Source organism: Manis pentadactyla, chromosome 4, assembly GCF_030020395.1.
Source record: "Manis pentadactyla isolate mManPen7 chromosome 4, mManPen7.hap1, whole genome shotgun sequence".
Lineage (NCBI taxonomy): Eukaryota > Metazoa > Chordata > Mammalia > Pholidota > Manidae > Manis > Manis pentadactyla.
Window position 1 is genome coordinate 185714416 of NC_080022.1, and position 15304 is coordinate 185729719.

The window sequence follows — 15304 nt, forward strand, 5'->3', positions numbered from 1 at the left end:
TTTTACCCAATGCTGTACCAGGTGCAGGGTATGCAATATCATAAGATCTAATGAGCAGGGAAAAATGCAGGCCCTTTCGGCCCTGATATAGTTGGGGAGGCAAGCACCGCCGTGGGATGGAGCCATAGTAGGGGTGTATAGGATGCTGAGGTAGCAGGGAGGAAGAGCACCCCTGAGGGGAGCTAAACTATAATGGTCAAAAAGTTGAAAATGTGACTTTCATATATAAAATGAGTATATGTAAGTAACTTTTCTGATTTGTTAATTAATGAAGGAACCAAAAGACGTTACGATCAGTTGAAAGGAGAATTTAAAAATCAGCCATGTATGTAGGCAGTCAGCTATGCTAGAATGAATTTGCTAATAGGTGCAAAACTGGTCAATGTCTTATAGGGCAATAAAATGTAATGTTTGTGGCCATCTTTTCCAAAGGACAGAAACCAATTTTCTATGGGGAAAAAAATCAATTTGCATTGTTATGAACAAAAATTATTTCACTTTTCTATGACTTAGCTTCTCCCCCATCAGAGCTGTAAAGTAGGAAGTAGAAAGACAAAGGTGCACAGTCCAGCCCCAGACAGCTGCTGGGGAGGGGGCTGCACCCCACACTTCCCTGAGGGCATACCCAGAATCTCTCTGACCATTTTCAAGTCTTGGACAATTTCTCTTGACGGGGGGGCTATCTCAGTCTGTTCACACCTGCAAGACCAGTTAGAATGTCTCAAGCTAGCACATGAGAATAACCCAGGGAGCTTCTAAACATCTTGATTCCAGGCTACACCCCAAACCCATAAAATCAGTTTTCTGGTGGTGCCTGGGGTCTGGCTCTTTAAAGCTCCAGCTGATTCTGATGTGCAACCGAAGTTGAGAGCCACTGCTCTGAGCACATCCACGCAGAAGCTATAGGCCAGCTGCCCACCCTCCCACCCTTCTTACCCACAGCTTCCACTGTGCCTAGGGTTGGGGGGTAGTCCTGTAGCCCTCTGAGTTCCTGAAGCTTCCCTACTATTGTGCAGAAGGGTAGGTGTGGAGCAGCCCAGGACAATGCCATTCTGAAGCCCCTCCCCTGTGGGGGGGGGGTAGTCTGGGGAGAAAGCATCCTTTGAAAGTTTTGCTCCGGGTCACAGAAGGAACCCACAGCTTGGCAGCAGCAAATGAGGAGAAATCTATCATCCTCAGGGAACTGGTTCCATTCTCCCCATAGAGTGACAGTAATCGCAGGGGCCCTTCAAGTGCCCAGCTAAATGAATAGGTTTAATAGTAGGACACCAGCTGCCACAGGGAAGCATGTATCCGAGGTGGGTGGGCAGTGGGGCTACCCGGATCTGCTTGGCAGGGACATAAATCCGAGCACATGGGGGGGTGCAGCTCCCAGTGGCTCCTTTCACAGAAGGTGACAGAACATGTCTACTTTCAGCCTCCAGACCCACTTTCAGCCTGGAGAAAGCTCAACGCTGGGCTCTCCAGGCCTGGCACCCACCCTAGCGAGCGTCCTGGGGAGATGGTTTGGGAGGACTGGGCTGGCGATGACGCGAACTGGCCAGCTTTCCTGGTGGCCAAAACTCTGAGCAGGCTGACCGGCCAGAAGGCTGAAGGGTTTGGAGTGCAGCCCCTGGGATGACCGTGAGGACATCACAGATTCAGGCAGACTGTGAGGGCAGTCAGGTGGTTGGGGGCCAGTGAGCAGGGTCTTTTGGGTGACCTCAGGCAAGTCTGAGCCTCTAAAAAATGTGCACAATAGTACTTAGCTCCTGAGAATGCTCTGAAGGTTAAGACACTGTGCACAGAAAAGCAGCTATCATACAGCCAGGCACTGAGCTAGCCGGTGGTGTTGCTCATGTCCCTCCCTGTCTTCCCTGTATTCCACCTTCCTCACCACGGGTCCTCTAGGCAGACAGACCCTCTTCCCTCAGCGAGGGGAGGCCAGGAGTTCCTGGAAAGTGCAGTCAGTGGGCCGATGGGCCCCCTTGTTAAATTCCATTTGTCTATCTAGCACGTAAGCTGAAGCCAGCTGAGCGATTGTATTCCTTAGTTTATCCTGAGATGTGCGTCTGCGAGAAGGGGACTCATTCAGGCACCAGGCAGGAACACGTATTCAGTGCAGATGGATGTTCTGTCGCCCCACTTTGAAGCTCTGTCTCTCAGGTACCCCAGCCTTGTGAAGAAGAATGGTATATTTTGCAGTAGTTAAACACAAGTGCTTAGAGATGGGGTGGGGTGTCAAACCCCAGCTCTGCCACTCACTGGCTTGGCGATCTCAGCCAAGTTACTTAACTTCTCTGAGCCCCCCAGGTCTCAGTTTATAAAATAGAACTAGTAATGGCAGGCACCTCCGGTTCTGTGAGGATTTGATGAGGTCAGTGGTTAGAGCACACAGGTGCTCCTGAGAGGCCCACTGCCTGCCTGCTTAACTGGAGACACAGCTGCAGCCACCTGGAGCCGTCAGGGCCGCAGTGGGAGGCTCGCTGCCATGGCTGCAGGGCCCCCTGCTGGCTCTTTTAAGCCCAGTGGTCCAGTAGGCATCACACACTCGAATCCAACATGCCTTGTCTCCTCTGCCTCCCCTCTGAGCATCCCTAAAGCCACCGTCTGAGCATGCGAGCAATTCACCAGGAGCTGCTACCCAGCCTTTGCTTGGGGAGAGCTGTGGTTGGCCCTGGGGACTGATACGCCTGTTCTCTGATTGGCTTTCCCAGCCACAGGGACTCAGAAAGTCCTGGCCATCCACCCTGAATATCACATCAGGCCGGAACCTTCCCAGTCCTACAGCCACATCCTCCCATGGTGCTGTGTTCCCAACTCCGGGCTCGTGGCACTTGCTGCGCGACCTGCCAATTAGTCAAGAGACAAGGTGTAGGCAAGGAAAGCAGCTTTATCCAGAAAGCCAGCAGACCATTCTTGACAGGATGACGGTAATTGTACCTGCTTCGTGTGACTGTTGTGTGGATGAGATCGTGCATTGGAAGTGCCCCCCTACCTGACATTGATAAGAAAGACGCAAAGCAGCAGGGGGCCAGGCCCAGGCTGACAAAGCAGGACAGCACACTCACCTCCCCAGGAAGTGGGTGCAATGGGGCATCAGGTACAGAGGCACTCATTCCCTGTGATACCACGGTATTCAAACCCCAGGATTCCCTGGGCCCCAGTGGGAAGTTTCTGGCCAGGTGAGCCGGAAGGCAGCCTTTGTCGCCAAATCCTGGGCTTGTTCCAGCGTCAGGACAGTCAGAGTGGTGACAGGACTTAGCCAGGTCCTCCTGGGCCTCAGTGAGCCACTGGACTGGAAGGGGTTGAAGAATTCTCACTAGGATGAGCAGAAGTACTCAGCCGACTATTAGGCAGCACTCCAAGCACAGGGGTTACTTAACTTCTCTGAGCCCCTCCGCTCAGTCATGACCTGCAAGATATGTCAGTGCACCAAGAGGGTCGTTTGTCAAATCAAAGTGAAGGATCCCATAAACCAGTAATCACTGACAATCTGCAAAGTTCCTGTTGCAGGTATTCATGTGCTCAGCATTCAGACAGGACATTTTGAAAAGAAAAACACAGAGAAGCCCATCTGACTCCTGGGCCCCTTCATCCTCCAGCTCTCTAAACACCCTGCAAGGCACGGGGGAGCAGAGACAGAGTCACTTCCCCACAGCCACTCTCCCAGGAGCATCCCGGTAAGAGGCTGTACTTTCCAAATTCCCTTGTGGCTAACCGTCACACATCACAGCTGGAGGCTCCAGGGTACAATCCTTTCCTTGCCCTTTTGAGCTTCTAAGTCTGCACATTGCTTGGTTCCTGGCCCCCCTCCCACCTTCAAATCTAGAAGCTTCCATTTTCATGTCTCCTGTCTCAGACCTGCCTGCCTCCCTCTTATGAGGACCGTTGTGATGACATGGGTCCACCTGTATAGTGCAGGGTAATCTCCCAGCTCAGGGCTCTTCACGTCATCACCTCTGCAGTTTCTTTTGCACTGTAAGGTGACATATTCACAGGTTCCAGGGACTAGGGCATGGACAGCTTTGGGAGTCACCGTTTAGCGGCCAGCAATTTTCTTTCATCCCAGACTCACTATTCTGTCCCTTTTGGCCTCACAGCTGAGGGTGACTGCAGAAGCCTTGGTCTAGGGATTTCCCAGTTGAGAGCAAGTACCAGCCTCTGTGCTCAAGTACATCCTGCCTTCAGGGGGCACCTGTCCACTTTCCCACCACACGCTCTCTGGCTGCAGCACCAGGATAGGCAGCAGGGTTACAGGTTAGCAGACATCTGGCTGGAAATGAGATGTCATCCCGGCTTCCTGCATCCCTTCCCCAACTCCAGGGGGTTCTCCTGGGGCACGCCCCTCTCCTGGCTTGGTGGGGAGCAGGGAGCAAAGGCTGTCACTGCATGCGAACCTCATCATCCCAGTAAGTCCAAGGACAGTGACAATGTTCTGCCTCTGTCTTGAGAAAGAGAAAGAGAGAAGCCAGATGCAGGGTAGCTGGCCCAGTGCCATTCAGCAGGAAACCAGATGTGCTCATCAGAAGGTAGTGACAATTAGCCCCAGGTGGGTCAGCAAGCAGGACAGGGACTTGGCACTACAGAGCAGCAGAGAGGAAGCTGGGACCTGAGCTGGCCAGGAAGGACAGGTGGGCTCTGCATAAGAGTGCAAGCTTGGCAGGCCAGCCTGGCTAGAGCAGGATGTGGGGGACATAAAGGGGATGAAGCAGGAGGTCAGATTCATGGGCAGAGGAGCCAGAATTTGGAGGCCTCGAACGCCAAGTTAACCCTAAAATAAAACATCACACGGGCATCTCATGTGCTTGCCTGAGCCTGGAGAAAGGTGCAAACACAGGCCACTGGTTAGCTTGGCCTGGACTGGGGTGGGAAAGAGGATTATTAGCTCCTTTTATATACCTCTCCTGTTTAAATCTTCCTGAGCCACTTGGGATTTGTGTGTATGTGCATTTTGTTCTGTTTTGCTTAATCTAATCAAGTCAAAAGAGAAAAGGAGGAGGAAAAACAATCATGTGGATTTTATCATTCCGGTCACCTCACAGAGAGGCAGTGTGGGCATTCGAACAGTAATACTGCCAGGCCCAGGGTGAGTTTGTTTCTGACCTTACCAAGCTGCCACCAGGGGGATACAGGGCCATGAGCAGATGCCCCTCATTGCTGCCTGCCCATTATACCCTCCTTCTCTGGTGAAATTCCTCCTGCTTCCTTTGGGAACTGTCCCCGCCCCACCCTCACTCCCCCACTTAGAGAGGAGAGAGGCTGGGGGAGCCATTGCTCAGGAGGTCTGACGGCATCTTGTGGTTGGGCAGCCCAGCCTGCGGTGAGGAGGGAGTCCTCGCTGAACGTCTGGCCAGCAGCTCCAAAGAGTAGGAGATTCCGGAGAAATGCAGTCCCTGTCTGGCTGCTCGGGCCATTCTCTTTGCTGGAGAGGCCAGTAAGAAAGCAGAAACCAAGTATTTTTTGCCTTCTTTATGCCAACTTGAACAAGTCACCATTTGTGCCAAGTAGGGCATGTGGCACTTCCATAGTCCTCTCTGATTTGGACACGGGTCTGTGAGTGGCATATTATTCAGCCACAAACAGTGAAGGTCTGACACATGCTACAACATGGGCAAACCTTGAAAATGGTGTGCTGAGTGAAAGAAGCCAGACACAGATGACCACATATGGCAAGGTTTTATTTATATGACATGTCTGGAATAGGCAAATCCAGAGACAGAAAACACATGAATGGTAACCAGGGGCTGGGGAAGGGGTGCAGCTGTGACCATAACAGATCCAGGCTTCCTGTGGGTTGATGAAAAAGTTTTGGAACTAGAAAGAATATAAAAATGTTTTGAAGGCTGCACAGCGTAGGAAATGTACTAAAACACTGAATTGTACACGTAAAATGGTCAATGTGGCAAGTGTTACATCATGCCATTTTTACAAAGAAAAAAAGTCCTGTCTGTTGTCCTCAAAATTAATTGCACCTTTCAACTTGTTCTGAGCTGTAACTGTGAATTTTTATAAATTTGACCTGCTTTTCTGATTCTCTCTCTGCACATGTGCCTCTTTCCATCTTTGGCATATTTCTCTAATGTCCAGTCACGTAGAGAAGGCTGCATGCAGAGTCCATGCCCTTCCTCACTGGGAATAACAATAGAACTCTCTGGACAGTAACATTTTTGTAACAGCTCCCTGTGAACTGTATTCCCCTGTGGCATTTCTAGCTCTGGGTTTGATACCACTCTCTCTCACAAACCTCTTCTGCCCCAAGGCAGAAGAGGTGTCTGACTCCATCCAGGGTTCCCTTTGGGGCCGTCTTCACTCTGCGATCCTAGGACATGAGAGCTGCAAAGAGCTTCAGAGGGGGTCCTGCTGCTGGCAGCCTCTGGGAGACCTGGGACAAGGGGCACACAAAGCCTCAGGGCCCTGAGCTGTTTCCCAGAGTATCTCCCAGTTTATCTGGGGCTTTTATCGACATGAATAGTATTTTATATTATTTTTAAAAATAAATGGTAGCATACCAAACATATCGTCTTGCACCTTGCTTTTCTCTTCACTTAAAAATGTATTTTGGAGCTCCATCTATCCACTTTCTCATTTTTTTTATTGTGCTACAATAGGTATAACATAAAAATTGCCATTTCAACCTTTTTTTAGATCAGAAAAAATGTATTGTGGCGAAATATGCATAACACAAAACTTAACATTTTAACCATTTTTGAATGCTGGTCTATGGCTGTAAGTACACGTATAATGATGTGCAAACATCAGCCCAGTTAAGCACTGACTCCTCATTCACCATTCCCCCAAGCACTGGTTGCCTCTAATCTACAAATCTGCCTACTCTAAGACATCTCATAAGAATAGAATCATACAACATGTGGCCTTTATGACTGGCTTATCTCACTGAGCATAATGTTTTCAAGGCTCACCAACCCTGTGGCATATGTCAGAACTTCCTTCCTTTTAGGGCTGAATACCAATCCAGTGTACGTGTAGATCAGATTTTGTTTATCTCTTCATTGGTTGATGGACACTCGGGTTGTTTCCACCTTTCGGTGATTGTAAATAATGCTGGTATGAACATGAGTACACAAGTATCTGTTTGAATCTCTATTTTCAGTTTTTGGGAAATACACGTAAGAGTGGAATTGAGGGATCACATGGTAACTCTACGTTTAACTATTTGAGGAACTGCCAAATTATTTTCCAGAGTGGCAACACAATTTTACATTCTCACCAGTGATGTCCAAGGTTCCCAATTTCACCACATCCCCCCAAAACTTATTTTGAGATTTTAAAAAATATTATAACCATCCTTATGGGTTTGAAATGGTATCGCATGTTGTGGTTTTGATTTGCATTTCTGCAGTGCTTAATGACATTGAGCATTTCTCATATGATTATCAGCCATTTGTATATCTTCACTGGATAAATGCCTATTCAAGTGTTTTGCCAATTTTTAATGTTTTTTTGTTGTTGTCTTTTTGTTGTCAGGTTTTACAAAGTTGCATCTGTTTTAATTACTAAATTTCTGGAAAATGTTGCATCTGAAAAAGAGTTTCACTGGTAAATGAAGGTTGGGACCTGTCTAGTTTCTTCAACCCACATAGGGAGAAACAGAGGGATGTGAAGTCAAGGGCGCAGCAAAACAGAGACTAGGCCTGACAGATTGCCTCACCTCCTCTGGCCACGTTCACTCAACCCCTGGAGTGACTGTGGACCAGCTGCAGACTCCCTGTGAGGTGCTGAGACCCCGGGTCAACAAGTCCGAATCCCGTTCTGCTCCATTTCAGGCCAGGAAGGGAGACAGCACAGGTAGAGGGGATGCCAAGCTGGAGGAATAGCAAGTGCGAAGACAAATCCCATCCTTCAGGACTCAGTTCAACAGTCATTCCTGTGGGAAGATGAGGCTGGGGGCTGGGGGCTGGGGGGTGGGGCATGGTGGGTGCTTGGTTGGCGATACTGAGGAAGGGAGAGAGTGGTGGCAAATGAGGCTAGATTCTGAAGGATCTGAATGCCCGGAAGTTGGCCTTTTTAGCCAGGAGACCCCATGTCACAAATTCACACATCTTCCCTGGACCGCCCGTACTATAAATGTGGTGAACAGTGGGTGTAGCTTAATAGGGAGTAGAGGTGGCCTGCGACTAACCAGAGTGCCTGTCCTTCCGAAAGGCAGAACGCAAGGCTGCTGGTCTGTGACCTGCGACAGCAAGGAGAGGGCCTATGCAGGTGTTTAAGGAAGGTGGTGGCCTGGTATCTCCCCAGGGTCTGTCACTTCCACAGCTCCAGCACTTGTTCCTTGGTTGTGCGATTAGTCTTGTTGTGCCCCGTTTCCTTGAGTCCCTCGTGTGGAGTCGCAGCCGCCAAGTTCAGACGCGAGATGCAAAAGCAAAACAAGTCTTTATTGCTAGTTCGAACTAGGGTCTCAGCAGCCCGTCAGAACACAGGACATAATCTGAGACCCTGAACAAAGTTCCCTTTTTGCTTTTATACTCCTTTTGAAAGCAATAACCAGTTTAGCAGACGCAGCAAAATGGTTAGGGGCTTTCCAAGGGGCAGTTTCAGCAAAATGGATATTTACTTATTGTGGTTTTTCTCGGTATTTCTAGCTTGTGGTTTTTCCAGGGATGGGGTATTTCCTCCCTCTTATTTTGCTTAGGACTGGGATTTCACCGATGTTGCTTAGGACTAAGGTTTTAACACAAAATGGAGTAGGTTGGGTCAGGCTAACTTTCCGGGGGTCCCACAGTCTCACCATAGCAATTCTGCTTGCTACTTCCTCTGCCCATTGAACCGCTGAACTGTAGGGAATTTATCAGATGCTCAGTTTTTGGTGGAGGACGACTTCCAGCTATGTCTCAATAGGAAAAGGCAGCGTCCATCTTCGTAAGCCCCCTTCTCCCAGCTTTGTCCTTCCTGCCACCTGGGGTGGCTCAAAGAGCGCTGGATTTGGAGCGGAACCCAACTTCCCGGCTGGCAGAGCCCTGGGAAGTCACTCATCGCGGGAGCTTTCTCCCCGGAGAAAGCAGCGACTTTGTCCCCACCCCTTCAAAGGGCTGCCTGAAGAGTAAAGGGACAATGCGCGCATGGCCCCAGGCTCCTGAGAGACGGAATGTCCCTTCTGCTTCCCTTGACCTAGGGCCCTCCGCGCCCGTTAGGGTGCTCATTCCCGTTAGTTCCCATTCCCCTGGCTCCGGCCCCTTTAAGATATCCTCGGAGGACCTAGTTTCCCAGCCGAGGGCGACCCGCTAGCAGCCGCCTCTGTGATAAGCCGACACTTCCGGGCGGAAGTGCGTGTGCGGAGCGGCTTTGGCCCGCGAGGTAGGAGGCGTACGTAGTCGCGTTCCCTGTGTGTCCGAGAGCCGATGTCCCCTCGCCGCGGGCTGGTCGCTGGCCTCGGCCCGCGGGGGTGACGCGGGGCTTCAGCTGCCACCGGCCCAGCCTGCGGACCCCCGGGGCCGCTCCCTACAGGGCAGCTGGGACTCCGACGGAGGAGGCGGAGGCAGCCGGGTCTGAATACGGCCACCAGCGCCGGGTGGGGCCTCGTGGGCGCAGCCGCTGGCAGAGGCCGTGGGGTCCCCGGCGGGTACCCAGCGCGGGTTTCCGGGAGAGCGAACGTGGGGTGAGCACATCTTCAGGGTGAACAGCACGTCTGTTACTCTCTTTCCCCAGGCTTTCCTCAGAAAAGAGCTCTCTCCAGCCCCCGGCTGTTGGACGAAGGCATGCGGTGGTTATTTCCTTCTCCGTCTCGTTGGTGAGGTCGTGTCGGGCGACCTCGGTTTGGGGGGTCCAGGTACGTGAAGCGTGGGGAGGAAGCGCCCTAAGGCCGATGGTCTGGGGAAAGGCTCCTGCGTTGTTGAACCTGCGCAGTTGTGGGTTCAGCCTTGTACCAGACAGCCTGACCCTGACCTAAAGTAAATCCCAGGAGAAGTTTTTTCTGGGTTTTAAATTTGCAGTAACAGGTGTGAACATTCTAGCAGCAGTTTGATGATCATGTATGATACTGCAAACAGGACTTACGCTGAAAGAAGAAAACCTCTGGTTAGTACCAGAGAGCAGATAGTGTAAAAAACATGTGGACAGCGTTTGTTTAACATTCGTGGTTACTTACAGAGATGAACAAAGCAGCCATGGCCCTTATTCTCAGAGAGCTACAGCCCTGTTAGACAAGATAAGCGATCTTGCTAAAGAGGATGAAATTCAAGCTGAGTTGAGCTCTGAAGAAAGCACAGTCCTATTAGAACGTACATCACAATGAGCCTGATGGAGACTAGAAGTATTCCTGAGGATGAAGTCCTTGGGCTGGACTCTGAAGGTTGAGTAGGAGTTCGGTGAGAAGGCCTAGTGGCCTAACAAATGTGGCTAGCGGAGGAACTGAAATAAAGCCATTATAGTTCAGAAAGCCAGAGGGGAATGCTGTGAAATGAGGCTGAAGGGTTGGGAAGGGCCAGACCAGGCAGGGCCTGTGGCTCATGTTAGTATCTCCGTCTTTCCTAAGACCATGGGAGGTGATCATGGGTTTTAACAGGAGGATGATATGCTAAAATCTGTAATTTCAAAGAAATACTGTATGGAACAGTGCTGTCCCATAGAACTTTCTGTGATGAGGGTCATGGTCTGTGTCTGTGCTGTGCAGTGGAGCAGCCATAAGCTGTTAAGTATTTGCAGTGTGGCTGGTGCATCTGAGGAACTGGAGCTTTCATTTAAGGGAAAACAACCACATGTGGCCACCAGAGTATACGGTGCAGGTCCAGATATATTGGAGGAAGCGGTGACACTTTTATTGGAACTGTGACACCGAAGTGCCCCTTTTACAGCTCCTGTACCACCCTCTGGGTAAAGGGGGACTGGATTCCACTTTGGGGTGAGTCCTGGTGTTGGCTTCTCGAGGATTTCACACATCGACAGTAACTGCTGGTGGACTTGACGTTTTTACGTTCTTGGCTGTGGTTTAGCCTGGTCCCCGTGAAGTGGTGTTCCTCCCTCTTCTGTTTTTGGCTGCTCTGATGCCAGCACACAGATTGAAGAGTGATGTCTTCAACACATTTGAGTGCCTGTAGCGGCCAAAGCATTACATCTGCTTTGGAGGGGTGAAAGGGAAAGTGGTAACGTGTTCAGGGGCTTACAGTCTAGGGAGGTAGATGCTGGTAAGAGCTGTGGAACAGTGGGCCTCGTCAGGGTGTGACCCTGAGCAAGGACTTGCTGTGTCCAGCTGATGGAATGTGACAAAAGGAAGGAAGCAGTAAACGCTTGAGAGGATGTGGGAAGCTCCTGAGAAAGGGCCAAACTGGGGAAATAGTGACTAGAAGAAAGGAAGAAAAATGTAGGGATAGATTAGTTCGTGTGGGTTATAGGGGGCTTTGTAACAAACCTGTGGCTTTCTTAAAGGCAGATTTCTGAGGAGGGCAGCGAGATGGTCTAAGCTGGGCCAGGCCCCAGGGGGTGGTGTGCAGGTCACAGCCTGGGGAGGGGTGAGTTAGGAGGTCCCTGACCGCCGAGGAGGAGGTGACCAGCCCTCGGATGGGGCTGGCGGACCAGGAAGGAGGAGGGGCTGATGGAAGCAGGGACACCACAAGGCACTTTCCACATCCTTTCTGGGCAGAAGGCAGATGATAGATTTCGGAGGATGTTTTGTTGTGCTGCTAGTTTTTAATTCTCTGAACATTCAGACTTGCTGAAAGAATAAAAACTGATGAAGTGTGTTTTCTTTGCAGGTGAGTTTGCTGGAATATTTGTGTGTGTGCTGGATGGACACCTCCCCATTTCTTTCCTGCCTGCTTCTGTGTGCCTGAAATTTAATTGTTTTGGTAAGGACTTCCCAGGTTTCTTTGGTTTCATTTTTACCCATTTTCAAATGCTGACCTGCCTAAGACCCTGTTTTGTATGGATATAAATAAGTAAATGGAGTTAGACCCCAGAGAGACGTCATACACTTTGTGGTTTCTGTAAGGGACCAGTACTCTAAAAGCTGCAGGTGCAGAGGGAAGGCACAGCCACCATGGGGAGTTTGAATCACCCAGAAAGTACCATCTCAGCACCAGTGGGCAGTGATATCCAAATTCTCCATGGTAGGTGGCCTGATCCCGTCTTATCGCTGGCCTCTGTGTGACCACGTCCCTGTTTATGCCTCAGTTTATTCAGTAAATTGGGGATGGCAGTGATACAGTGACTCCTGTCAGGCACTTGGGAGAGTTCAGTGAGGAAGCAACTGTGTAAAGTGCCCAGGAGCGGACTGGGGCCTTCAGACATGGTCGCTGACCCCTGTCACTGTCATTTACATTTTCCTTGGACTCTTGAGAGTGTTTCCACAGGCTTTCAGCTGTGAACTTTCGGGGTCCTGCAGGGAGAGCTCTGGGGTTTCAGGTGTGGTGTGCAGCGGAAAGATGCCTGCCCGCTGCAGGTGAGCAGAGGGCCCAGGGAGCTGAGGTGGGGTTTGTCGTGGGCTCCTGGCTCTGACCCTTCCCGTTTCACAAGAGCCTAGAGCTCACAGTACAGCTACCTACACTCCTCTACATCCTAGTCCTGAGAGGAAGAGGGTGTAATCATTGCCTTCGTTAACACATTGTCAACAGTGTGGGAGAAAGAGTCCATGTGGATATTTCTGGAATAAAGTTAGACGCCTGGTTGTTGCCTCGATCTCCTGTGGTGTTTTCCTTGAGCGCAGCTGTCTGCTTCCTCACAGTGCTGTGGGTAGGGCCTTGTCTGTCTGTCCTCGGGATCAGTCTGGTCGAGCAGCAGTAGGGCTGTCTGCAGACTTGGGTGGGAAGTTGGTTTAGCGAGTTAATCAGATCCTGGGTTCCTCTGAGCAGTAATATCTTATGGAAAATAATAAAGTGGATGCAGTTCTTACTGATGGAGCCATTTGTGATTTTCAAGTGCCTGCCTTATGTTCCCATTTTGCACTGACATAAACAAGGAGGGTGCTTGAGTGTCCTCGGTGGGTCCACTTAGGTTGGTCTGGAAACTCAGGGCAGAAGAGCCTGCCAAGAACAGGGAAGTAGGATGAGAAGACAGTGATGATGCTAATGCTCAGGGGCCTAGCTAAGATACTAGAACCTTCCCTGAAAGCATCTCCACCCATGCCTGCCTGTCTTTATTCCTGTCCTGATTCAGTGCTGAAATGCTACCCTGATGTGAGTTCTTAGCATTGAACCCCATCTTCTCTATGGGCATGACATAGCAGTGTTCATTAATCCTGCGCATTAATGCAGTGCGCTGGGGGCGTTTGTAGGTGGTGGGGATAGAGCCTAGAACCCATGGGAGGAGACCCTTGAGAAGGTTTTATGACTAATGCCACACCCATGTGGCTCCTGGAATATTCCCCATGTCTCTCCTGCTCTGTCACTCAGTTACAGCTCCTTCATAGGATTGGCTCTCACTGGCCTAGGCATAGCGACAGCATAATAGTTTTCCACAAAGAACACATAGGCTGCGGTGTATCATGGATGGACCTTAGCATTTATGATTTTTGTTCCTCAGGATTATGTAAAAGAAGGTTGGGGCAGGCAGGAGTCTAGTCTTTCAGAGAGATGGTACTTTAATAGTAACAGTGGATGATGAAATGTGTAGTCTCTAAGTCACTTCTAATGTTAGTAATTGCTCTGGAACACAAAAGGCCTGCAGCAGGAAACTTAAAAATTGCACTAAAAATTGGGTATAGCCAAGTCAAGATTTTGAACTTCTCTCTTCGTCCACTAGAGGATGCAATCCTACACGACTTCCCTTTTGTAGCTTGGTACAAAGGGTGGCTTGTGTTTTTGTAACTTAGCCAAGACCTTATTTCACCAGGAAATTATGCAGAAGGTTGATCTGCAGGGTTGGGCTCTTTCTTAGGAATCTACTGGGGTGTCCCTGTTGTGCACAATTCCTGGGAAGTTCATCATGTCATGGACCAGCTGAACCAGACCTGGTCACAGGACATGGCCACGCACTTGGGGGTAAGAGCATGTTCTAATGCAACTCTGCCCAGATTCCTTCTTGGTGACAGCAGGTAACTTTTTCTCAATGTGAAAGATTTTCTTTGACAAGTAATTTAGTGCAACATGTACCAGTATTTGAAGTTCCAAACCGTGTAGAGGGTTTAAAAGTGTCTCTGGCCAGTACATTGCTCATACTTGAAAGGTACATACCAAGAACTGCACAAGGTTTGTACAAAGCCAGTGTGGTTTAGATTGCTGATTGGTGTCCATTAGAAAAGTGCTGTTGAATTCAAAATAAAGTTACAACTCTGAAGTGTAATTTTAAGTAGAGTACTAACTGTTGTGGTTTATGAACCTAGTTGACAGCTTTCTGATGGATTAAACAAATGTTGAATTGAGCACTCACTGCTGGCCACCTTAGGCTGGGTTGGAGAGCAAATCAGAAGCAAATCCCTGCCTCCATTCCAATGGAGGGGAAACGGGAAAGAAATCACTAGAGCAGTGGGAAAATATGAGTGCTCTGGGAAAGAAAGAAAGAAGGAAAACAGGGCTAAGATGGAGTAGGCAGTGGAGTTTGCAATTTATCCTGGGTAGTCAGGGCAAGCCCCAAGGCCTAAGTAAGGGAGTAGATCACATGACAGCCTGAACGAGCAGCTGAGGCAGAGGGAGTAGGCAGTGCAAAGTCAGGCAGGCAGCCAGCCCCGCCGGTAAGATGGAGCGTGAACAGGAGGGTTTGTAAGGTGGGTGGAAGGGGACTGTGAGCCAGTCTTGCAGGGCCTTATAGGAAATTCTACTGTTTACTCTGAGTAGTGTCATTAGCTCACGTTTTCCTCTTCTGTCACTTTTTAGGGACCATTGTTTCCCCTGACTACTTTACATTAGACACGTGTCTTGTTCTTGCACTAACAAATTTGCCTCCTGAGAGGATCCCAGACCTGGGCACAGGAAGTGTGCTGTCTCCCGTGGCAGATGGAGGCGGTCCACTCTCGCTCTGTTGAATCCTAACTGCAATGTCCCAAGATGAGTGACAGGGAAAAAGACGTGGCTATGACAAAGCTCTTGAGACAGCCCACCTTGTACACTCACCTTGCTGATGAAGCCAGAGGCTGCCCAAATGTCTGCCTGTCTCCCAGTGGCAAGGGGAGACATAATCCCATAAATCCCTCTGCCCCCACTGGCCTGTGCATGCCTCTGTCATAGAATTCACCCATTACCCATTGTTTTCCTGCCTGTTTGCACATGTACTTCCGTGTTTTTTCAACAAAGAGCAAGTAAGTTTCATTTAAATCAAGAATCCAGACTACAAAAACACATTTTATAATCTTTACAAGGTTAGAGGCCTGTTTTGGTTTTACAGTTACACATAATGAATGCATTTGAAACTATTCATTCTGATATTTTTTTCAAATCAC

The 15304-nt window shown here is 49.7% G+C and overlaps 1 non-coding gene across 1 annotated transcript; it reads left to right on the plus strand.

The window, feature by feature from the left end:
• Positions 1 to 9802: 9802 nt before the first annotated feature.
• On the plus strand, positions 9803 to 9988 carry LOC118919916 (small Cajal body-specific RNA 16). Its single transcript, XR_005027716.2, has one exon. It is a non-coding gene; the product is annotated as a small Cajal body-specific RNA 16 (non-coding RNA).
• Positions 9989 to 15304: the final 5316 nt, after the last annotated feature.